The following is a 25,836-nucleotide window of genomic DNA, read 5'->3' as shown; positions in this document are numbered from 1 at the left end:
AACTTGAATGTTTAAAGGGTGTTTTCAAAAAAAGACACACGACACTATAATTATTTGTGTGTTGTCAGCTTATGCACATTGTGTTTGTCTATTGCTGTGACCTAGATGAGGATCAAATCATATTTTATGCCACATCACTGTAGAAAACCAGTTCATTCCACGGGGGTTCATCTACTTTTTCTTGCCACTGTATGCACATACATTCATCCATTTGTTTGTTCATTCAATAATTTATTTGATTATTTTATTATTATTCTTTTCAATCATTCATTCATTTTCTCTTTCGTTCAGTCCTTCCCTCATTCATTTGCACTGTCATTTAGTAATTTTTTGTTTGGATATTCTTTCCATCTTTCATTTGTGTAATTGTTCAGTCATTTATTAATTCTGTTATTCGTTTATTCAATAATTAGTTTGTTTGTTCGTTCATTCATTTATTTGCTCATTCATTCTTTTGTCACCGATTCTCATCGCTCCGCATCCTTACAGCGCCACATGGTCCCTCCTATGCAAGTCAAGCCCCTCCCCTCTTCATCTTTCTCTTATCATCTCCCTCTCTCACTTTCTCTCTCCCTTTATCTTGCTCTCACTCTCTCTCCCCTTCATCTCACCTCCAACTATTCAGTGTTCTGTCTCTGTCCGGCACTGTCTCTCTCTATCTTTCTCTTTCTTTCTCTCTGTCTCCCTCTCTGCCTCTCTCTCTCTTTTTTTGGTGTGCTGAAGCTCCCGTTTGGTTTGCCGTCTGTCTTTGCGTTGCCGGTCTCGTTCCTCTGCAGACCTGAACCTCCAGCTGATCCCGGGACTCCGGCTCACTCTACAGCGGGTAAGACACCGGCATGCTTCACTACCACCCAGAAAAGAGTTAGGAAATGTCTAGATACAAAAAAAAGGAAGTGTCTGACAGAACAAGTGATGCAGGCAGTTTTAAAGGAAGTGAGACAGAAAGTAAAATGGAAAATGGAAGTAAAAAAATAAGGAAATGCCTACGTATTAGGAAGATTAAAACAGTTATAAGAAACAGAGATAGACTGCAACATCATCTTCATGCAATAACCCATTCATAAAGCACAGCTGAGCTCTGCCCAACCTTCACATTGTGTGTGTGTTTGTGTGTGTGAGAGAGAGAGAAAGAGAGATGGATGGCTTGTAAGCATTACAGCAAATGTAATGGATTTGCAACGTGAGTTTTTTAAGACAGAATTTAAGCTGTTAAATATCTTACCTGTCTTCTCAGTGTCATTTCTGTGCTGGCATTTCTTTTGCTGCGTCTATATTAAATCGATCTCATTCATAAACTCTGCACTGGTTCTACCATAAATCCACCAAGATAAATGATGCCTTGGCAGATAATATTTCTGCAATAACAATGTTGTCTGAGTCAATTGATTTACCCTTCTGTTACATCTCTAGATGCCCCCCTCTCTCTCTCTCTCTTTCTCTCTCTTATCTGTATCCGACCCTCACAAAATTAAGTTTTTTTTTTTTGAGAGACTTTCCATTTAATTTTTTATTTTCTAATGAGCTAATAATAATGACAGGAAAGCATTTTATATTAAGTTTTTTAAGTTACTGTTTTTCTTCTGGAGATTGTAGGGGGGTCCCAGTAATGTAGGCGATTTAAGATTTGACTATCTTACATCCCAACATAGAAAGATAACAAGTGACCTCCATCTCTCTCTTTTTCAAACACACATCTGGAATTTTAATACGGAGAACACACACACACACACACACACACACACACACACACACACACACACACACACACACACACACACACACACACACACACACACACACACACACACACACACACACACACACACACACACACACGAATGACAGAGGACTAAAGAAGATCATAATGTTCCTGATGCTGTATTGTGTCTTTGATGTCACATACACTGATGCCAGCTGCATGTGTATGTGAATGTGTAGCTTGTGGGACTGCCAGCACAGAAATAACTGAAATGAATTGAGCATTTTAGTTAAGGGATAACATAGCAGAAATATAACAGACACTCTGCAGTAATAACACAAAGTGTGTGCGTGAGTGTGCGCACGTGTGTGTGTCATGCATTTTTCCTGAAGGCTTCTGGTTAATGAACAAAATCACACACACACACCGTTGTATGGCAGACTATTCAGGCATCAGGGATTACTTGTTGAAACCAGGTGACTTCATTAATTAGACATAGTCCTTATCAACTTATTAACATTCGACTGAAGCACTTTGTTTCATTTGCATCTAAAATTTGGTTTTGGCCCATTAACTGTGTTCGGTGTGTGCGTTCGACAGTTTTGGATGAGCGGACAGGCATCATCAAATGTTAGTGTGTCTGCATAAGTGGGTCTAGATTGGACAGCTGACACTAATTGAGTATTGGCAGATAGAAAATGCAGCGTTGTCGCGTGTGGGAAGCGTGCGTGTATGTTTGAATTTCTCTGTGGGCAGCTTTTAGATGAAACTCAATGGCAACCTATCGCTCACGATCTGTTTCTGTCTTTCCCTTCCTGCTTGCTCACTTTGTGAGGTTTTCTAGAGATTAATTGACATGCCGCTGGGTTGTGACAGTCTTGAAACGATAGATTAATTGATTCGAGTCTCTGTGAGGTCTGAGTTATTGCAGCCCGGCATTAACAGACTCACGTAAGGCTATCAAAGTAATTACAATCGACATCTCGCCAGGACTATTTAGGCATACTAATAATGCAGAAACTAAGGATATGACAATATTATGTCAGTAAACGCACATATGGGTGATTCTGGTGAAATTAGACTAATGGGGTGTCATGAAATGTTTTGATAAAAAAGTAAATGCTATCAAAATAATAAGCATACAGTTACAAACATCTCTTCATTAGTGCTGGGCAAAAAAGCGAATTTTCGATTAATCGTTTTTTAAAACGTGGTCGATTAAAAATCGATTCTCAAAGGCCACAAATCGTTTTTTTTTTAAATGAAATAACCTGATCATGTTTGATCAAATGAATGCATAAATTTTTGCATCACAATTTTATTGTATTTAACATAATTGTATGCATTTGAAAATTAGAGATGGGTGCTGTTTTAATGTACCCAAGTGTACCTAAAATAAAAAAGTGTAATATTTGTTTGTGGTTCTTAATTTTTATTTATTTATTACCCACTTGTATATAGTATTTGTATTAAATCTATATTCATTGAGTTGAATCGAGAAATGAGTATAAAAATAATCAGAGAATCGGAAACGAATCGTGAATCGAAACCGAATAGATCTGATAGCTTATGAATCAAAATCGAATCGATCTGGAACATCTGAATCAATACCCAGCCCTACTCTTCATTTACTTTTTTTGCACATGATTTCAAATGACATCATTCAAACCAATTTTGTTGTTTTTTTCCACATTTAAGTGGAAAATTGTCATTACCGCAACGTGTCCATGACTGGATTTGGGTGCTTTGACATGGAAATATTTATAATTAAAAAATCTAAAAAATAAAAAGCTTTAGTGCGTGTTACACTATAAACATTTACAGTAAAGAAACATGTGGTATTTGGTGATCATTGTTAAATGTAGAGACAAAAATAAGGAATATAAATGTGTCCAAGACCAATTTTCTCATCCTCCGCAACAATGTTCAATTATTGTTTAAGCCCTCAAGGAACTAACATTTTCAAAAAAAAAAGAAAACAAATTGTTGGAAGGGACATAATTGACTGTGACACTCAAGATGGCTACCAGGTAAGCAGTTCTTATTTTTCTTTCCAGATAAAATTAAAATTTTGTTTGTCATACCTAGACATCTTTTTAGTTCTCATTACCGAAACATGAGTTTGTAAATGCATATATTTAATGTAATATCATGTTGCGGTAATGATAATTTTTGATAATGATAATCTAAAAAATTTAAGTAATTCTATAGGAAATATTTTTACATCCTCTAAAAATAGTAGTTATGGTACTGTAAGTTCAGACCTTAATCTAATATGTGCAACAACAAAAAAATTTGGCTTCGAGGGCTTTTTAAAAAATCTGATGCTGGACACCTTTTAAATCTGGATTTCTTGAGAATACCCAATATACATCGCTAACTATGCATGCACACACAGACACGTAAATGGCCGAACGCCTCAATATAAGACCACAAGCAGCTTTGTGCGTTCAGTCTCATTCACAAATACAAAGACAAATTCTGGACCTAAAGTCAATATTTTTGATGATTTAAAGTCCCTTTAACCATTCACGACTGGTCACACATTCATTCAAGGTCAAACGGTCCAATACCTACCTCTTCTCTTATTGCCTCACAAAGGATTCACTGAACATAGCATACAAATACCAGTGAAGCAGCACTGCAATAAAAAGTTGGTCTTTGTATTACTTAAGTGCCATCTATAAACATCTTCATTGCTATCAAACATGACATTTTACACATATCCCAGACCTTTAGTTTCATTTCAGGGTCTTCTGTTCTGGCCATCTGTTTCCAAATACAAACAAACAAATACAGCATTTCTGGTGGTGCCAGGGACATCATGTGGGTGTTGAAAATGCGTTTGAAATTAATATCTGTGTGTGTTTGATGTGAAGACTTGTGTGTTTATCTCATTTGGATGTCAGCCATGCTGCCAAAACACCTGCTAATGATCCACACGAAATTGAGGCGTATTTTAATGGACACACACACACGTTGGACTGATAAATGTTGGACTTTATGAGTGAGGTTTTCTGTAATGGGTAATTTTTATTTAGTTTGTGAATTATCTCCACGAGAGTGCGGCTTGAACAAGGGCACATGGAGCATTGATGGCTTTCCCTTATTTATTTACACATCTGTGCAAAAAGCAAATGTTTGTACGTGCAGGAACATATGCTATATCTGTATCCTGTCTGTTTTTTTCTCTTGTTCTCTCAGGCTTTGTTGCTTGTACATTACAGTTTGCTTGTTCATTACAAAGAACAAGCTCTCTTTCTCCGTTTCTTTCTCTATCTCTTGTTTTTTTTAAAGCAATGTCATCAATTTGTGAGATTCACATTTGCATATGGTCAGGCATTGCTTTTCCTGACATATATGTTTGTCTGGCCTAACACTATTAAACCATCCCACCTTTGTAGAACACAAGGTTTATCATAAAGGATGTTTTTTTAATGAAGGCTCACTGACAAGACTTTGCAATTACACAGAATAAGAGTATTCATTGGTGTATTTTTTATATGATTTGTTATCCCAAAATGTTACATACCTGACATATAGCAGTACTGCTACTGATTTATTTCTCCTTTGAGTGTTTTTTTGCAGTCTGGAAACTGTTTCAGTTTCAAAGTTGTTTTAGATGTTTCTACTAAAACCCCTATGAGAAACAAATATTGTAGACACAAAGGTGAAATTGTTTCTAAACGCATTATAAATGTTAGAAATGTATTATTGAAACATGTTACAAAGACTGAACTATGTAGTACTAAATTGTGGAGTTTTATACCGTTTTTCACGTTTCTGTGTTCAGGATTATTTGGGCGGGGCTAAAACGGTGGCTCAATGACGCATTGAGCCAGAAAGCATGGCACTGCCCCTAACACAATGGTGAACATCCATTTAGGTTGCCGCGGTATTTGAAAGTTCAGAGAGGTGGCAGCTTTCCTGAGAGTGGGCGTGGTTTCAGACAGCGGACATGCCCCCAGCATTTGAAAGCAGTGTCTATTTTTCCAAGATTTTGATAACCATTTTGTTAATCATTTAACTGGGTTGTTAATATAAAAGTACGTCGCCCCACGTAGCAATCATTCTCTGATGACGTCAGTTAGATTGCTTGGGCGGGAACATCCGTTAACTCCGCCCCCTCCAACTGCCAGTCTGCTGACACTTCTGTTTCTGAATGAAACCCCTACTATTCTATATCCAATCAAAGCACAGTGGAAAAAACAAGCCACTCCCACAATCTTCCTCGCATGATATTTTGTTTCACTTGGAAAAAAGTTACTTATTCATTTAGCTGACGCTTTTATCCTAAGCGACTTACAACATGCATATATAGTGACTTTGCTATTTATGTCAGAGGTCGCATGCCTCTGGAGCAACTAGGGGTTAAGTTTCTTGCTCAGGGACACAATGTTGTGTCACAGTGGATTCGAACCCAGGTCTCTCACACCAAGTGTCTTATCCACTGTGCTATCACCACCGTCTCAACACGGAAGTAAAGTCGATCGCAATCCAGTTCACTGAGACTTTAAGGGTGCATCCCAATTCCGGGGCTGCAGCCTTCCAAGGCCATATTTGAAGCCCAATGATGTCAACGGGCCGTGACAAAGGCAGTCCCAATTCAAGGGCTCCTTCAAATGCAAGCCTCCAAATGTGGCCTTTTTTCCCCTGAAACTAAAGATCCATAGATGTATTCTTCACAGCCTTGGCTATCCCAAGATTCAATGTGCGCTTGTGAAATCTGCGTATTTCGAAATAAACATTCAAAACTGTAATTAAATTAAGGTGTATATTTAGCAAATGGTCCTTGTCACTCTTTTACTATTATAAATGATGTTTTAGTGATGTGAATTATTATTATTGCTGCAATATGGTGCGTGTTGTATTTTTGTTTTGTATATTTCTAAGGTTGGGGAATTTTACATACTGTTGGATAATCTGCATCAATGTATCATAGTAGGCGGGAACAACAGGTGACACAACCACCCCCACCTCCCCGTAGGCTAGACTGTCTCATTTCAGTTCGCTTTATGGACTTTAGAGGCAGCAGCCTTCAATAATCCAGATCCTGAAGAACTAGGCACACCGGGGGAGATCTAACTTTAGAATGATGTTAGGGTCACTGTGATGCACCAGGAGTCTTACCTTCAATTAACAAATCCTTGACCTCCTAAATGAGGTCATCGCAATGGCGGAGATCCACGGGGAGCTACCGGCTAAAACTGACTTGTACAATCTTATCCTATTACACTCGGATGGATGGATGGATAGACGGACTGACAGACTGACTGACAGATAGATTGATGTGCAGCATGTGTGGTTATTTCTATATTCTTTTTCTGTGTCAGACAAAGGTCAACCTTTCATTTCCTCAGCAGCAATGAAGCAGGAGATCGCGTTTCTTTGCTTTGTACTGAATAACGGTTTTCTCTTACCGTATCTGTGCTTGGTCATCTCAGAAATCCACTTGATCTCAGGGGACACTTGCTGCTAAAGGACACAATAATAGAAGTCACAGCGGTGCGCTGAAAGTCAATTACAATTACCTTCAATCTGAGAAGCAACAGGATTGCGCGCCTCGACCCCGAAGGTCAGTAGAAAATTTCCGAGCACTCTCAGGCTGATGGAGTTTCGGGGGTTAAGGATACTGAGTCAGTAGGGAGTCATGATCATTCCCTTGATGAATCGAGATTCGCTGTGATGTGTCCTCTGGCTATAATTAACCTTAAAAGTCCGACCCCATTTTGCACATATTCAGGACGTGCCATTTGACCTTGTGTTTCATATTTCATACTTTATTTCTATCTTTTGACAATCCTTTTCTCAATGAAGTTGCAGACCCACCCACAATCATTCACATATGTGGCAGACCAATAACAACTCCACAATCCTGAGAAAAAATTGCATTTCTGAAGGTCGTCTTGTGTCTCTCACCAAACAGACAGGCATTCAGCATGTCCTGTATCACTGATACCCTTTGCTCAGAGCTAGGGGATTCTGGGATAGCCCAGGAGATAGAAATAAAGTGACTTAATTAGGCCGAACCGTGCTTTAATACCCAGAGGGTGCTGGACAATTACAGTAAGAGGCCATCATTAGAGTACTGTATTACTCTATGTGTGCCTGTAACTCTTTGTATAGCTCATTACTTTCATTTACCCTCTGATAGAGCGTACATTACTTTTCATCCTCTCTCTCTTTCAATTTCCACTCCTCTCTGAAGCACTTAACACGCTGTTTTGCCTGGGGCTCGAGCAGGTCGTCAGACTGTAAAATAACTTTGTGGGTATAGATTTATGTTACAACTTGTGAATTAATGTTATGTGGCCCTTGATCCTGGTAAAACTCTGTCTCTCTTACCTGTAGACAGACTACAGATACCAAATCTGTCATTGCAATTAAATACATTTATCTCAAACACATGCATTTGTATTTAGAAAATAGTTCATGTACCTTAAAGCTCACACACGCACTGTTTCTGCTTATCTCATGTTTTTTGAAAATATTCTCATTTTCCAGCTCCCTTGAGTTAAACATTTGATTTTTACCGTTTTCGATTCCATTCAGCTGATCTCCGGGTCTGGCGCTACCACTTTTAGCATAGCTTACCATAATTCGTTGAATCTGATTAGACCATTAGCATCGCGCAAAATAATAACCAAAGAGTTTCGATATTTTTCCTATTTAAAACTTCACTCTTCTGAAGTTACATTGTGTATCAAGACCGACAGAAAAGTAAAAGTTGTGATTTTCTAGGCAGATAATGGCCAGGAACTATATTCTCGGCGTAATAATCAAGGACTTTGCTGTTGTAACATGGCTGCAGAAGGCGCAATGATATTGCGTAAAATAGTCCCCTTAGTAACTTTCAATGGCAGGGGACTATTTTCGGGCACTGCGTAATATCATTGCGCCTAGCCTCCTGCAGCCATGTTACAGCAGCAGTGAATACTGAATACTATAGAGTATTACATCCTTCATATATCCAAAGAGTCTCCGATTTAAAACAGACTGATCAGCTGTAATGATTCTTTCCGAATAAACGCAAGCTCACGGCGACGTAACGCGGGTGGAACGTGTCGCATGCAACACACAAAAACATTATCCCACTTTCTCTGGATAACTTATGATTCACCACCCGTTCATGTCATTTACATTGTATGCACTTACGCACCGATTCCTAACAAAAGACAGACATTTGATTCAGTTTTACTTACCGCCTGCGACTCATGACCCGGTTTGACTGCCTCATTTCAAAGAAATCCAACACACACGCACAACTCCACTGCTACCCCCGATAAACAAACAATATCCAGTGTTTCCATAAGGCTGGGTTTTTTGGGAAGCTGAACAAGCTTAAATTTACCTCACAAACAACAGCACACTTTTCTGGTGACATTGTTTTCATGTCAGCTCTTGGTTGGTGCCATAGACTGTAAAAAAAGATGGATGACGCCCGTTGGCTCTCTTCCGTTGGTAAAAAGTGAAGCCGCCAGTGTCCTGATACAGCGCTGACAACTTGGGTCTTGAGTCTGCGCAGTAGCGATTTCGGGACCAGTCCTGCGCAGTAGTGGGCAGGAAGTAAAGCCGCAAATCAAGACCCCGCCCTCGCTCTCGCAGAATGTGCATATCACAGCTGTCAATCATGACTTAACTGTTTTTATAGCATTAAATAACTAACTAAAACTTATTTTAAAAACAAACACTTGAATTTACATCAGCGTGATAAAAACTACAGTAAATGACTGGAACCAGCTTCGGAAAAAAGATAATTAAAGTGTAATTAAATTGTTTAGTTGGTCTCAAGTCCCATTGAATAACATGGGTGAGGCGGGGTTTATGGCCTGTACTGGGACCAGTCACTGGGGGGCGATCGAGACGTTTTGGCTTCACATTTCAGGGCTTGTGCGGCACGCCTGGTTCGCTATTCTGGTTAAAGTGCCCATATAAGGACTTCCACTGTACTTCCTGCACTGAGATTGGCAATAAAAAATAAAGCATGAATGATTCATTATGTATGAATCTTTTATGTTTCGAAAATTTTTACCGAAACTTGTTACAACTCTTAAACAGTGTTAATAAGTCAGAATTCCTGAAATAGCTTTATATAACTCTTAATAACCCCTTTTTTCAAAGTGCCCGTCTTTCATAAAACAATACAAATACCAATCCTTTTGCTATTATCATTATGCTTTCACTATAAAATAATACGCTGGATTTACTTAAAAATATAGTGCATCATTTTTGCATCCACTTTTTTATGTAAGTTTTACTTTAAATTTTAAGTAATTGCATACATTGCTTAAAATTCCATGTAATACTTACTTTAAAAAGTGGATGCAAAATTGATTATAAAAAATGAAAATAAATTTTTTTCAGTTTTTCAGTGTAGAAATAAAATTGCAGCATTCCCTGCTAAATGTCCACTGTTTACTGTGTTTATTTCCATTCAGCAGAATCCTACTGATTTAAGAATTATAATAATAATAATCTTCTGGACCTACTGATTACACATTGATCTTGATTTCCATGTATGTGTGCGTATAACAGGTGTTTTTATCCAAAGCGACTTTCCCTTAAACTCATTGCATCATGTGGTTAACATTACTTGCAAATGAAGTGTTTGTATGTATCATGCACTGAAGATTTGCTGACTGCAGAGGGACACTTCAAGTAAATCTGTTTTCATGGGTTCTTAAACAGTGAACAACACCCTCCAGCACGCACACACTGTAACAAATTTCTGTAGTTTTCACAGCATTATTACTGTAAAATGAGCAAATGCTTACTGTAGAACTTGTATACAGCAAGTTGCTGTAGATCTGCAAAGCATCATGGTCTTTTTTCAACGGCGGGTAAATTCTACAGTAAAAATATTTTTTCTGTGAATCACAATACAGCAATTTCTAGAGGATTTTTTCTTCAGCCAAGGAAAGCTACGAGATTCCACACTTTCATCTGAATTTTTACTTCAGAAAGGTAAATTTGCTAATTTAATTCCAAAGTTTACTCTTGTAAAGTCACCTGTTTGTTCAACTTTAAGAGTGCACTGAGAGAGAGGAGTAATGAGCGGCACACTTCCTAGTAAACCCGTCTCTTGTGTGCATTTTGCAATTTTATTACCACAAATATATATTTCTGAATGATTTCGATATATTTTCTAGTCTGGCAACATTTTATAACGTCATAGTTAAGAGAAGGATAATAATTTAATAATAAAAGTAATTGGCCGTGTCTCAATGCGAAGGCTGCAGCCTCTGGAGGTCGCATTTCTCGGCTGCATACGTCATCAAAACTGTCTTGTTTCAGAATATTAACAATTATAAAGTTGACTGTTATTCTAAGTTAATAGTAAATTGTTTAATATGCTTATGACTTGCGAATCTAATGGTCAGTTAACTTAAATAACCCAGGGTTGATGACGTATGGACCCTGCATATGCAAGTGCGACGACCTCCGCAGGCTGAAACCAGTCTCTCGAGCTGAAAGAAAACGGAGCTGAGGAGATATGAGGTAAGACTTATCCGGCAACATTACATTTATAACGTCTTTAATTTAATTATAGCGTTAGCATTGTGAACCAAAATTAATTTAAAAGTGTGTATTTTTGTATTTATTGGCGCGATATTCGTTTAAATCTCTCGTTTTTTCTCTTGCTCGCTTACGTTGCTGCCTGAGGAAACGCATAAAGTTAAGCGGGCCGATTTGAAAGAAAACACAATAACACACATTATTCATAATTTCACGATTTTTCTGAACTTCATTGGGGGTCAAACTGCAGAAACTATAACGTTAGATTGTTAATAGCCTAATTTGAAGTGTTATACCCGACTTTTGGGAGCATATTGTATAAATATTTGTCTTATCTGGCGACATTACATTTATAACGTCTTTTTATTTGATTAAAGAGTACCTAACGTTAGCATTGCTGAATTCAAAATAGTTTGAAATTGTGTATATATATTATAGTATTATAATATTCTCGCACTGTATTAAGATATTTCGAGATCTTACTCGTTATTTTATTCACATCTTTTTTTTTCCTTTCAGACTGCAGACAAGAGCCATCGACCATGGTTCCAGGTACATAAGTTACATGAACTGGCATGCATGATGATTTTCAAATGCAAGCAATGTTGTTTATTCTATGATTTATATATATATTAATATATCAAACATGTTAAAGTGCACAGAACCATGCAACAGGAAGAAGCTGTTTTTCTCTTGGTTGATGCAAGTTATTTTTTTACAGTATTGACACACTTTTTCTCTAATGAATATTGTACTTGTGATTTCTAATAGATTTTATTTGTTTGTTTATTTTGTGTTACAGAAAACTTCCACCTAAACAGATGCTGAGGCCCAGATTTCCCTGCCAGGCACTCCAAGGCTCATCATGCTCGGTAAGATCCCAGCACTCGACATACACAATAGATGCCAATTTTAAGGGTTACTTCATCTATAAAGCATATATGTATCGAGTCACTGTGTGGTGTGAACAAAGTTTTATGTCATCTTGCACATACATTCCAAAAATCTCTAGTGGTTATTGATCTAATAAGAAAAAAAGAGGTAGTTATGTAGGGCTAGTGTTTTCAATAAATTTTGCTTATGTAAAATAGTAAACCATATCAGATTGAATACTGTGCAATGTCAACTTTTATTTAATATTTTTTAGGAGAGTCCATTCTGGGGGCAAAAAATGGATGCTTTCCATCGAGGGCAGAGTTCTCCTCCAATTGAGTGACCGTTGTGATTTCACTTCTGCTCTAGCCATGTATGATGCAGCCACTACATTGGAATTTATCCAGAGGTAAGCACTTATTTGTTTTTTATATAGTTTTGACTAGGAATGGGAACAAATATTTGAGTACTCATTCTTTAACCAACTACCCGATTTGTAAAATACTTCTTAAAGTGTTTATTTTTGTTTATATCAACTGTTGTGCTATTGTTAAACATCAAACGTTTAATTTAACTCACCATGCAAACTGTAGAAAACCAGCACAGCTAGTCTAATGCAGTGGCGGCCGGTGACTTCGAGGGCGCACGATGCGAAGTTTGTCACAACATGTATGTAGCCCGTCATGTGTGTGGTTCGTCATTTCAAAATATGTGTTTGGCGCGTCGAGTGAAACAATACTTTTCCATTCACAAATCAAATATTTACCATCAATTTCACTTGTTGTATCACTAACTGTAAACATGGTATTGTGGCAGAAATGTGGGATATTCATGTATAATTTTATAATAGTATTAAAGGCGGAGTGCACAATGTTTGAAAGCCATTGTTTATATTTGAAATCACCTAAACAAACACGCCCCTACCCCAATAGAATCTGGACCTTCTTTTAAAAGACCCCCCTCACACATACGTAACCCAGCAAGGATGTCGGTTAGTAGACACGCTCCTTACTGCTGATTGGCTTTAAGTGTGTTTTGGTAGTCGGCCCGTCTCCTTTTCCAAAGCGTTTTTCAAACATTGTGCACTCCGCCTTTAATGTAGACAGTTATTAAATAATAAATATTAGATTTTACCCCACAAACCACCAACAGAGCATATAAAAAAATAAAAATTGTTTATTTAAAGGTGCAGTGTGTAAATTTTAGCGGCATCTAGTGGTGAAGTTGTGAATTGCAACCAACTGCTCAGTCCACTGCTCACATCTTGCTTTTGAAACACATAGAGAAACTACGGTAGCTGCCACCGGACAAACATGTCATAGTTGGAGACAACTTAGTAAAAAAGTTTGTCCGTTAAGGGCTTCTGTAGAAACATGGCTGCACAAAATGGCGGCTTCCATGTAAGGGGACCCTCTGTGTATGTAGTTAAAACGTCTCATTCTAAGGCAATAAACACATAACGGTTCATTATGAAAGGTCTTTATACACCCCTGATAATTAAGTTTTGTATATTATTTTTCATTTTTGTCAAGAGATCCTTCTTGAAATTACACACCGCACCTTTAAAACACTGTGAAGTAAACTTTTATGTATATGTCATCAACCCATCTGTCTTGCTTATAAACTTTTACATTAATAGTCCATTTCTTTCACTACAGGGTAGAGTCCAGCCCAGGAAGTCAACTAGTTCAGGTCCAGTTTTAAAAGAATAATAGTTCTGAAAAAAAAACGTCTTGGAGAAAAACAATATTCAGGTTTGAAATCCTGCTGTAAATGTAAATCATTTAATTTTTATGCATTTGTAATTTACCAGAAACATTTTAATAAATATTGATTGTTTTGTGTGTTCAGAAAAGTGTTTTTGTATGAAGTGTTGAAATTAAATGAAATATTCACAGAAAAATGTTAACATATAAAAAAAATGTATGTGTTCAGAAAAGTTTTGAGATGTTCACAGAAAAAATTTAACATGTTGAAAAAAATGTATGCTATGCTATTTTTAAATTATGAATTTTTGTAATTTAAAATGAGAAAATAAATGGCATTTTTGTGACAAACAGTGTCTTCATTTTACAGTACACAAAATAAATGCAGTAATCCCTATTACAGTAGTAGTTATGAAATACAGTACTGTGATTATTACTGTAAAAGAGGTCACAGTAATTTTAATTTTACTGCAGTTACATTTACAGTAAGAATACTGTGAAATGAAATACAGCAACTTACTAGCTAATTGCTGCCAGCAAGTTACTGTATTTTTCACAGTATTCTTTTTACAGTGCATACACACATACACACACGCTTACCAACACATTGCACCAGACATGAGTAGCATACTGATTTCATTTTGGCCCTCTTTTTATGCGCTCAGCTGAGCTGAGAGAGGGAGAGATGGTTGCAGAGAAATGAAAGGAAGAAATTAATGAGCAAATGAATGATGGAGAAATTGGAGACTAAAGAAGCGATGAATTAAAAGAGCATTGGAGAAAATAGTTTGGTTTTGGCAGAGCGCTGTGGTGTTATAACAGGTTTGGTTATAACAAAAGCTTCAGGCTTATATATCCTGGAAGGAGGGTTTCATGAATTCTCACCATTGTGCCTTTAAGCGAGACACATGAGTTACTGAAACTCTGTGGGCAGTAACCACAGTTTTCCACACTTGCATTTACAGTAATGAATTACCAATTTCTGTGGGTGGCATTTCCGTGTAAGTACTAGTAAGACAGGAGGAGCTCAGATGCAAAAGCCATTAAACGCCACTAGTGTCAAAAATGAGATAATGATATTGACCGGATGCTCTCTGCACAAATTATACGCTCATCGAATACTTTGGCTTCAAATCTGTTTAATCCCAACCTCAGGCCATTCAGACATACCGTTTTTTTGGCTAAATCCATTGAGTGTCTGACAGGAAACAGGACAGATGCATTGAAACAGTTTGGCATCTGAGCTCTTACTGATATCTAAATTATGCATTTAACAGACAAGACTTGAAAGATTGGATATAACTGAACATATCTACTGTACTAAATGACTACTGTAATTCATTTGTAAATTCTGTGCCAAATACCTTTTTCGTGTTGAACTAAAAACTAACCAAAAATAGCTTAAAATAGCTAAAAAAAAGAATGAAATACAATTATTGTGCCCAGTAGTCTTTTTCTAGTTTGAAATACGCATCAAGTGAGAGACCTCAGCTTTGTTTACTGTAACAGTGTACTATACTTTAACACCCGACATCTAAGCGAAACCCGTATGAGCTGTGAAGATCTTAGGCGGGTTGTGAATGTAGAGATGGAGGGCTGAAGACACTGCCGGGTTGAATATGCTGTGGGTCGATCTGATAGCGGGCTGTAGCAGTGAAACTACGACAGAATACAAAATCGCTTCCTAAGCCTTTGAATTCTGAAGCAAACTGATTAAATCAGGTTTTCTCCTGCATCTTATCGTGTTAATCTCAATAGGCCCTATTCTAGTCTATCTAGATTAGATCTATTGTTTAAGATAAACATCTTCCCCTTTCTTGTTGAATGCTAAAATAGCTTACTAACCGATTCACCAGAGTGTGCATTTGTCTGGCAACAGCTTGTCTTTACCAAGTTAGTTGTGACCAGTTAGGTTTGTTATAATAAATATGGTTAAGAGCTCAGATGCAAAAGATGCTTAACGCCACCTCCGTCAAAAACAAGATTATTACATTAACCGAATGCTCTCGGCAAGCACTACACGTTAATCAAATACTTTAGCTTCAAATCTGCTTATCCCGGCTTCAGGTTATTCGGAAATAGCGGTTTAATGGTATAATCCATTAAGAGTGATAACAATGCTCATGTACAAGTAAACATTTCTGATGCACTTAGAGGGTTTTGCAACTGTGCTCTTCATATGCATACCTACTGGGACGTAAATCTTTAAAAAAGTCCTGCACTCTTAAAATTGTTATTTTTGAACCCTAATAAGTAAATATTGTACAGAACACATGCTACATTGTAAAAAAAATCAGTAGAAATTGCAGCTGGGTTGCCGGTAAATTACTGTAGATTTAAATTTATGTTTTTTACTGGCAAGAGTTTGTTCAAAGTTAAATACATTTGAAATATTAACAAGTCTTTATCTTTACAGAATATCAGGCTCATGCAAAGCATTCTGGGAACCAGAAATCATCATCATCCTTTTTCTGTTTTTTGGTTCAGATTTTGTTTCACAGAATGTTTTGCTTGATGCTGTTTTTTTAGTTTTACTCTGTAAAGACAAAGACTTGTAAATGTTTACTGTTCATTTAACTTTGAACAAAATGTTGCCAGTAAATAACATAAATTTAAATCTACGGTAAGTTACCGGCAACCCAGCTGCAAAATGACACTGTAATTTCTACGGAATTTTTTTACAGTGTAGGTTAAAATTGACCCGATGTTGGGATGTTGTTATGCAACAATGGGGTATATTAACCCAGCAGTTGGGTTAAAACAACCCAGTATTGTGTCAATTTTAACCCAGCGGTGTGTTTTGTACAATATTTAACCATTATGGGTCAAAAATAACCCAGCAATTTTTAAAGTGTAATATGGACACTCCAAAAAATCCTTTGTTAATATTAGAGATGCAGCGATATATTGCCGATAATCGTCAACATTTTTTTGTTGGTCCTGCATCATTATTTTAATCAAAGAAATCCCAAATTACTTAACTCAAAAATCAATTTACTTAACTCAAACCCTAACCATTTTTACCCCTCAAATTAGTGTGAAATAATAGTTTGAGAATAATTTTTTTAAAGCCTTTAACAATTTGTCAGTTCCTCCAGAAAACAACGTCATGCACACTTGAGAGTTTGCATTTATTTCAGACAGAAATCTTTTGGATAAGTTTATATAGAGAATTAAAAATTCATGTAGTATTTTCATTTTATTAAAAACCAGGGGACCCCCAAATATATATTTTTGTGCTTAATAGGGGGTCCGGGACCACCTCAGCCCCGCCTCAATTCAAACACTGCCAGACAGTGTATAGTTACACTGTAAAAAATTTCACTGTTAAATTACAGTAATATACTGGCAGCTAGATTTGCCAGCATATAGTTGTAATTTTACAGATTACCTACTGTAATTTACAACAACAGTTTTTTACTGTACAAATATTACGAGACAGTACTGTAAAAAAAGGGAGCTGCACAGTATAATACTGCCAGATGTTTGGATGCATTATACTGTTATTTTAGGGTTCCTGCTGTTATTTATACTGTAGAATGTGATTTTTCTAGCATTGTTAAAATGTAATTTTAAAATAAACACTTAAAATTGCTTGCAAAAAAATTCTCAAACAAAGGATGATGATAAAACACTGTTTTTATTAAATATAACAAAATTCAGTGCATTCTTAAATGTCAGTTTCTGCCTCACTAATGAGACTGGGCTGAATAAAACATAATGCTGTGATGTCACATAAATATCACAACACTGCAGAATACAATGTGAAAGCCACTCAAAGTCCATGAAGTTTTTGATGAGGGTGGTCACATGGGGATTAACAGTTGCTGCGTTTTTCTGGACAAGCTTTCCTGTCTTCTTGGACACCTTCACCTGCCTGGCTTTTGTTCCCCTCTTAGGGTTCACACCAATTAAGCATCTACAAAGTACAATGAGAAAAGTAAAGATTAATTGCAATGAAGACAGATAAAACCAACTGCATTCACAGAATAAATATTCTGGTTGTTGCCATTCTGGCAGTAATGAGAGAGAAATACTTTATTCAAAAACATGTAGCATGACAACAAATTTGGCCAAAACCCAGTGTTATGTCTATATGCACATGCTAGCTTAAACTTCGACTTACTATTTAAAAGACCTAATGCAATTAAAGTCAATTTACAAAAAAGAAAGAGACACTAATTTAACGCAATGTGACATTCTTGAACAGCTAGAGGATTTACCTTTGAACAAACTCCAGTGTCCTCGCAGCTTCATCTTGCCTTCACAGATGATGATGTTTTCACTGCTGATCATCCAACCTCCAAATGTTACTTCATCACCAGCAACTGATGCAGACAACAATTATAGTTAATGTCCCAAAAAACTGTCAGATATTATACTGCTACAAATCCATTACTTAGAAAAGCTAATGATATTAATTACAGAAAGAGATTTTTTAGACAGACTGAAAGACTTTTCTATAGGCCTACTGTTTTATTGTTTTATACTCCATACCTTAGTGTTACACTTACCCAGCAGTATCAGCCTTGGACTAGCCGTTTTCAATATTTTACTATGTTCTTACCTCAACTTAGACGAATTAATACAGCCCTATCTTTTTTCAATGCGTGCACTTCATCTTTTACAGTGCCTCGTGAATGTAGCGTTTAGCCTAACCCCAATCATTCCAATGGCTCCAAACAAAAGTTTTATTTTGTGCCAAACTTACTTGTGTAACTACTCATGTAACAGTCTTTAAATAGGGAAAACATGCAAGTGTTTGGTGGCTTCTAAATTCATCCCTGTTTGGAGCCATAGGAATGAATGGGGCTAGGCTAAATGCTAACACATTCACGAGGCACTGTACAAAGATTAAAAGTGCACACATTGAAAAAAGATACAAACAAATGGTGAAACAGAGCCCAATCCCTCATGTAGATTTAAAAAAAATATCAATAGATAATCGCACATCAGTCAGACATTTGATTAGATTGCAAATTAACATTAGCATCTTTATTTGTATTTAACCTATATAGCTAGTTGCCAATTCGTTTAACAATCTGCCCTAAATATGTCAAAATCAAATAAATCGTTTTTAGAAATATTTCAAAAATAAGCAAATATATATAACATTTTGTCAATTATTTCACTTAGAAACACAGACTCTGTTCAGTTTGTGCTTACCTTGATATACAGGCGAGGAGTAAAAAACAAGTGAATTCGTCGTCCGTCTCAGTGCTGGTAGGGTCACAATCGGAGTGAAAATGGATAGACAGTCTTTAATTCTGCTTCCTTCTCGTATAATAAAATGCAGAAAAACAGTGTAGTTAAATCAGTTTTACTCATGGTTGCAGATGAGCTCGTCACATGTCTGACATGCCTGACCAAACCAAAAAATACTGTATTATCCCGTAAGACTGAACAGGAGCTTGCTGTTATTATTTTGTTTGTCATATTAATGTTTATTTACAGTATTCAACTGTATTTATGAGAAACGGTAAATTACTGTCCAAAATTCCCCGTTTTTTTACAGCAATTTTTTACAGTGTACTGTATCAACCAGTTAAATGGTCCATGCTAACCAGCCAATCCGTAGTGTCTCAGTTTGGATAGTCATTGGTAGTTGTGTGACAGGGATAAACTCAAAGCAACACCGTGACAGACTTGCCTCTGTTTTATGTATAAATAATGGGAGTTTTTGTGTGAGTGTACACGTATTGATTTCAAAGAGATCAATGCGTGAAGAGAAACACATTTACTCCTAATTGGCAATTATTTACTGTTGTTGCTGTAATTAAAGGGACAAGTGACTTTGCCAACACAAATAACTAAATACCCTCAACATTGGCTCCTGTTCCCTTTGAAATACCCATAATTCAAAGTCTGTGGAAGTCAGTAGCCACAAGTGAACACACACACAGAGATACGCTCTGCGAATCTGTTCATAAATCTGATGTTAGACTGCACATATTCTCCCTAGACCAAAAACCCTGAAAGATCCAGTAATGACTTTGGCAACAAACCCAGAATCTGTTTTGCAAGGAATTCACATTTGTCACGAATTGTCCGCCAGCAACAAAAGCATGTATTGTGAGAGTCACTTCAATCAAATCTCCATTAAACATCTGCACGCGAGTCGCAGCAATAATTGAAGATCATTTACTCCACGATTGTATCTCACAAAATCTTTGGATTGATATCAAAAGCGATTAGATAGTGTGCATACGTCTGCAGCAGGTGTTTGGAACCCATTAGCGCCACATTCCACCTGACTTGAGAGGATTTAATTAAATTAGATGATTTTTAAATTGAAGTTAATTATTTAATTCTGTTTTCCTTGTTTTCTTTTGAATGAATGGGATTGTCAATAGCATATGTGGTTGACCCTTACTCACATACATATTTGGACTATTTGGGGTTTTCCATTGTGGTTACTGCTGGGTACCACAGTGAGTCTTATGCACAAACTGTCCCTTAAAATATTTTTGGGGAGTGTTTGTGTACATTTCTGCATAAAATAGGTGTGTTGACATCCAGCATTTCATGTAGAGAGATTGCACCTCTCAGGGAACAGTTGTCAGTGTCACTACGCTTAAAACTCCCAGCATGCTGTCTGGCAATGAGCCATAGCTTGTCCCTGATGTCTGATCTCAGAACAGTATATTGCTGCTAAACTTCATGCCGTGAAATACGAACTGCATGAGGATGAGGAACTCCAGCGATAACTCAAAACACATAGCAGCTGGCATGTGGCCTCACCTGCGCCCGACTTCTTCCCCTCTCCTCCAAATCTCACTGACTGACTTCATTAATCTCTCTTATTTTAAAGCCTTTTTCTTAACTCTTTACTTTTTATCCCCACCCAAGCCTGCCAAAATCATTATTTAATCTGCGTCTCTCTCTTCAGCTGTGGGTGAATGTCGGTGTGTGACTGAAAACAGTGTGTGCGTTTGAGTATTACTTCAGATTTTTGTTAAGCTAGTGTGGGTGTTTGTCTGAATAAAGGCTTCAGCAAGAGTATAAAGGTTTCTTTTACTTGAATCCTCTTCACCTCTCTGGTTTTGATGCTGTAATCTCTCGTTCTTTGTTTGAACCTGTGTATTTCTTTGCCTTTTGGTGTCTCTATCTCACTATTCAACCTCTGAGTTCTTTCGAAAATGCCATATTTGCACCGTTTAACATAAAATTCACATTTTAATGTAACAAAGACAGACATCTTATTTTTTGGTGGTAAAAAGATTAACGCTCCCATACCCCATTAGTATTTAGGTCGCACCGCATTCTGCACAGGTTAATGGATTTTGTCATTATCTGCTCAATTTTAAGTTTCTTTGAATAAAAAAACCTGTGGTTCCCAAACTTTACATTCTGCGACCCACTTAAACAGGTATTATCAATCTCAAGATCCACCAAAATATTAAATATGCAGAAAAAAATACATTTAGAAATACAGAAGTTTATGTCACAAAATACCTGATATCAAAACCATTGCCATTCATAAGACAAAACCACCTGATCCCACTGTGCGACCCACTAGTAAGTCCGGACTCCCGACCAAGGGTCAACCTTCCGATTTCTGACTTAAAATGCATTTCATCGACTGGTCGCTTGAGGCTGGCTCCAAAAGGGAGTCAGTTCCCATAGACCCCCATGTTAAACTGCCCAACTTTACAGCAGAAATAAATGTGTTTACAGCCTGGTACAAAAGCGGGTTTGGTCTATATAGCAAATTTTGCCATTCATGACAACTGTAAGGGGGTGAATGTTTTTGTAACTCATCTGTTTAAATTATTTTAAGCCTTAAAGTTTTGCATTATTAAGAGTGTCACCACTTTAAGGGACACTCCACTTTTTTTGAAAATATGCTCATTTTCCAACTCCCCTAGAGTTAAACATTGGATTTTTACCGTTAAGGGAATCCATTCAGCACTACCACTTTTAGCATAGCTTAGCATAATCCATTGAATCTGATTTGACCATTAGCATCATGCTAAAAATATCGATATTTTTCCTATTTAAAACTTGACTCTTCTGTAGTTACATGGTGTACTAAGATTGACAGATGCAGATATGGCTTTGCTGCCGTAACATGGCTGCAGCAGTCGTAGTGATATTACGCACTGCCCGAAAATAGTCCCCTTGGTTACTTTAAATAGTTTTGATTATTACGCCAGAATGAGAGTATAGTTCCTAGCCATATTTGCCTAGAAAATTGCAACTTTTAATTTTCCGTTGGTCTTGGTACACGATGTAACTACAGAAGAGTCAAGTTTTAAATGGGAAAAATATTGAAACTCATTGCCTATTTTTTTAGCACAATGCTAATGGTCTAATCAGATTTAATGGATTATGCTTAGCTATGCTAAAAGTGGTACATCCAGACCCGGAGATCAGCTGAATGGATTCCAAAACAGTAAAAATCTTATTTTTGACTCTAGAGGAGCTGGAAAAGCATATTTTCAAAAAAAGTGGATTGTTCCTTTAAGTGACATGTGAACTGCCACTGCTGACACTACCGTTGAGCTTAGGTGGCCGTGGTTTCAGCAACCAGCCACCTCAGCTTCAGCCACGTTCCACCTCTTTACCCATTTTGGGTGATGCGCTGCCAAGATTGCGACAGCAGACTCCGCCAACTATTGGCTTCAAAAAAGCTTTACACAATCCTATAGGTGACATCACGGACACTACGTCCATAGCCTATGGTGCCGACCCACAATTTGAAAACCCCTGTCCTTAACGGATAAATTGTAAAGTTAATGTCATACTGGGTACTGTGGAAAGAAAAATAGCCCATTTAAATTGTCAAATGTAGCGTGCGATTACTTTGCAAGCACTAAAAATGATTGAAGTGTCACTTATCTCTTTCTGCTCTTCTTAAGAAAAGTTCACTATTAAATCTTGAAAATCAAGCGGGTCGCTTTTTACATCACAGGTCAATGGTGTGTTTTAAAATCCTCAGTCTGTTCTAATTAGGCCCGACTTCAAAAACAAACTCCAGTGGTATTTCAGACAGCAAGGGCGAGTTCATTTCCAAGCGCACAAGTTGTTATGGTGATACAGAAGAATTATAAAAGCAGATCTGTTAAAAACATGTTTTTTACAATTATCTGTGCTGTATTAACATTATAATTATTATTTTTAAAGTCACACATAACCCGTAATGGAAAATTCCAGGTGTAAATGTGGTTTGTGTGGGTACACTGTGTGTTTTTGATCAACTTGGCAAACTTTGTCACGCCTAATGCCACATGTAATATCACCAAAGGTCAAACTATTGATCTTTCATCTCAAACGTACATTTCTGAAGAGTTTTGGTTTGAACTGCCACAAACGCAGGTAAAAGTGAAAGGTCACGGCCACAGAAGCTTCTAGACTGGTCTCTGAAGCCTGTGCACGTGTTACCCTGTTTATATATTGTATTAAGATTTGTCTCAGACTATGCGATGCTGCGGTCAAAGGAGACCTCAGTTGAGAGTAGAAAGGTTTTTCTATGGCATCGTGAAGCCCCTTTATATTATTAAGAGTCTGATGGGATTTCACAGGGGGAAGGTGCATACGCCATCCCGCCGGCCCTGTAGACGAGGACAAAGGGTTTTGAAGAGTGAATGAGAGTAGTAAAGCACAAAATGTACAGAAATAGCATGGATGAATTGATTAGAGTATAGTGCATAAAAGGACGCTATACATTTTCTTTCTGTGCATTTAATGGGAATCAAATTAGTGACGCAACGACCTATATATTAAGCTTTTGAAGATTTAAATCTAGTTTTTGTTGCGCAGGGGTTAATGGAGTTCTTATTGTGAAAGTGAATAACCGGCCTGATGAAAGGACAAAATGGATGAGTTATGCTCAGTGTGTGTCACTGTTGGAGGACCATATTGCTTTGAGGCAGTGATGCATTGTGGGATTTCTGCTGCATGCAATAGGAATCATGCAAGACTGAACATGTGAAAGAGGAAACTTGCAAAGCGAACAGACCTGGGGGCTTGTGTGTACATGTATTGTACGCACAGACCAAGACACTTGCTCAAAGCTATTTCCTCTGTTATCTTTCATTTCTTTAAGACCTATAGTGCAGTTTCTTTCTGTATCTCACTTTACTTTCAGTCGTTGCTTAGCTGTAGGGTGTGATGATCTTTTGAGCGCTTGTTCTTCTGAAACACACAGAAAAATGTAGTTTCTTATATATAAACAAAAAGATTTATGAATTGCAAATGCTTTTTTCCCTCACTAATCATATCAACTAATTTAGATTGATCACTCAAAGGCGTACAGGATTTATTGCTTGCAATACGTACTGTATATAAAGTAATATTTACAGCAATATTGGGGCGGTTTCCCAGACAGGGATTAGACTAATTCTAGGCTAAAATAAATGTAAGAACTAAAAACAACTTGCACTGAACATATCATAAAACACATCAGTGCCCTTTGTTTTGCCTCAAAATGCACACAAGAAATGTTTTTAGTAAGGCATGTTTGTTAAAACTAGTTGTATTTCGTAATTAAACTAAGGCCTAGTCCTGGTTTAAGCTTATCCCTGTCTGAGAAACCACCCTATTAAGTCTGTAGTGTTTACGAATATATCTATCTATTTCACATGTGCATCCATGACCAGATGGTCAGATTTGTTTTTCCTGCCCCCATACGATCACCCACCCATATTTCGAGTTTGTCCTGTTTAAGCAGAAGGCCTGCCAGACCTCTTCCAGGTCCTGTAAGACATCCACAATCTGCCTGACAAGGACAGAATGTTGCCTGCACACGGACACACCTGAAACAAGCTGTGCTTTCCCGAGTAGATAAACCGGAACAGTGTGGAACGCGTGCACGGATCAATGAACTCGTCCCTGGTGTTATTGCAGCACTCGTGCCGCACTCCATACAGCAGGATTTTAGATTAAATCTATAAAATGGAAGCTTCATATTTATATACAGGATAGAAGAATATAGAGATAAATAGACTTTGAATTTGTTTTGTATTGATGAAATAATGCCAATAATGAAAAACTGTAGACAAAAGACTTCTTCAAGACTTCTTCCTCTGGCTCTCATACGGTTTCGATAATTATACATCATTACCAGCTGAGAAATACACTGAAGCGTTTTGTCTGCAAGCCTGCACAGGCACACACACTCTTAGTTCTCATGGGGTCCATGGCCCATAGCCCGTGTAATTGATGATAATGGCAGTCTGACGTTCCTGGCTTGTGGAGTTTTTCACCTTGAGTGGAATTGGACTTCGATCCGCAATGCGGTTCCTTTGAGCACCACGGCGAAGTTAACAACCCGGTGCACAACTGGCTTAAAAGTGAAGTTTGTTTAAATGGAAGTGAAGCACTGCGGACTACTCGCAGTATTTTTTTAAGAGCTTAGGAGTGCATGAGACCCAAACTTTGCAGATAGACATTTGTGTGATTTGTAGGGCTGGCCACAGTATATTGAGATTTGGTACTAGTTTAGACATAAGTACCAAAGATAAGACGGGATAAGACAATACATTCTCTACCTATATGATCTGATATGCCCCTTATTTGCATATGAAAATCAGATGTGTAAAGTCAGATGAAAGTGTTCCAACCAGTTTGCATGTTGTGCATCTGTAAATTTTCAAATGAGGAGGAAACCCCTCTTTTTAATTTTAGAGTGCTTTCTCACCTATTTAGTTCTGTTGAATCGTACTACAGTTCGTTATCCCACTTTGAGTGGTTTGTTTGGGCAGGTAAGAATGTACAGTAGCAGTCGAACTCGGGTGCGCACCAAAAGCGGAGCAAACAGGCGGACTGAGTCCTCCTTGAAGAGGTGGTCTTGGCATGCTTTCAAACAAACTTTTAACTGTTCGTTTGTGGCCGGGCCGGAGTGGGGCCACTTTTCAGCCCCCGAGTTTTAAGCCCAAGACCGGCCCACTTTTTCCATGGTGTAATTCCAAATTAGCACTTTTTCTAGCGCTGGGCAAAAAAATTGATTTTTCGATTAATCGTTTTTTTTACGTGGTCGATTCAGAATCGATTCTCAAAGAGCAGAATCAATTTTTTTTCTTTTTTCGGCAAACATTAAAC

At 37.4% G+C, this 25,836-nt stretch overlaps 1 protein-coding gene and 2 long non-coding RNA genes across 4 annotated transcripts in view; 2 read left to right on the top strand and 1 right to left on the bottom strand.

Annotated features, from left to right (window-relative positions):
- Window positions 1-569: 569 nt before the first annotated feature.
- pvalb6 (parvalbumin 6) overlaps window positions 570-25,836 on the top strand; it is a 37,106-nt gene continuing 11,839 nt past the window's right edge. The window contains exon 1 of the mRNA XM_065252810.2: window positions 570-823. The gene's annotated coding sequence lies outside the window, so the exon portion shown is untranslated. The remainder of the gene's footprint in view (window positions 824-25,836) is intronic.
- Window positions 10,427-14,221, top strand: LOC135733788 (uncharacterized). Of its 2 annotated transcripts, XR_010527012.2 has the most exons (6): window positions 10,427-10,663; window positions 11,098-11,197; window positions 11,735-11,767; window positions 12,018-12,087; window positions 12,363-12,497; window positions 13,747-14,221. It is a non-coding gene; the product is annotated as an uncharacterized lncRNA (long non-coding RNA). The 2 variants fall into 2 exon arrangements; XR_010527011.2 differs by having other exon boundaries at window positions 10,427-11,197; window positions 13,747-14,218.
- LOC135733789 (uncharacterized) lies at window positions 17,258-19,324 on the bottom strand. The gene is made up of 3 exons (XR_010527013.2): window positions 18,961-19,324; window positions 18,018-18,122; window positions 17,258-17,713 (listed from the first exon to the last, which is right to left on the bottom strand). It is a non-coding gene; the product is annotated as an uncharacterized lncRNA (long non-coding RNA).

This window comes from Paramisgurnus dabryanus, chromosome 3 (genome assembly GCF_030506205.2).
Source record: "Paramisgurnus dabryanus chromosome 3, PD_genome_1.1, whole genome shotgun sequence".
Taxonomy (NCBI): Eukaryota; Metazoa; Chordata; class Actinopteri; order Cypriniformes; family Cobitidae; genus Paramisgurnus; species Paramisgurnus dabryanus.
The sequence above is the reverse complement of the archived record's forward strand: the minus strand, read 5'-3'. Positions and strand labels throughout refer to the sequence as shown.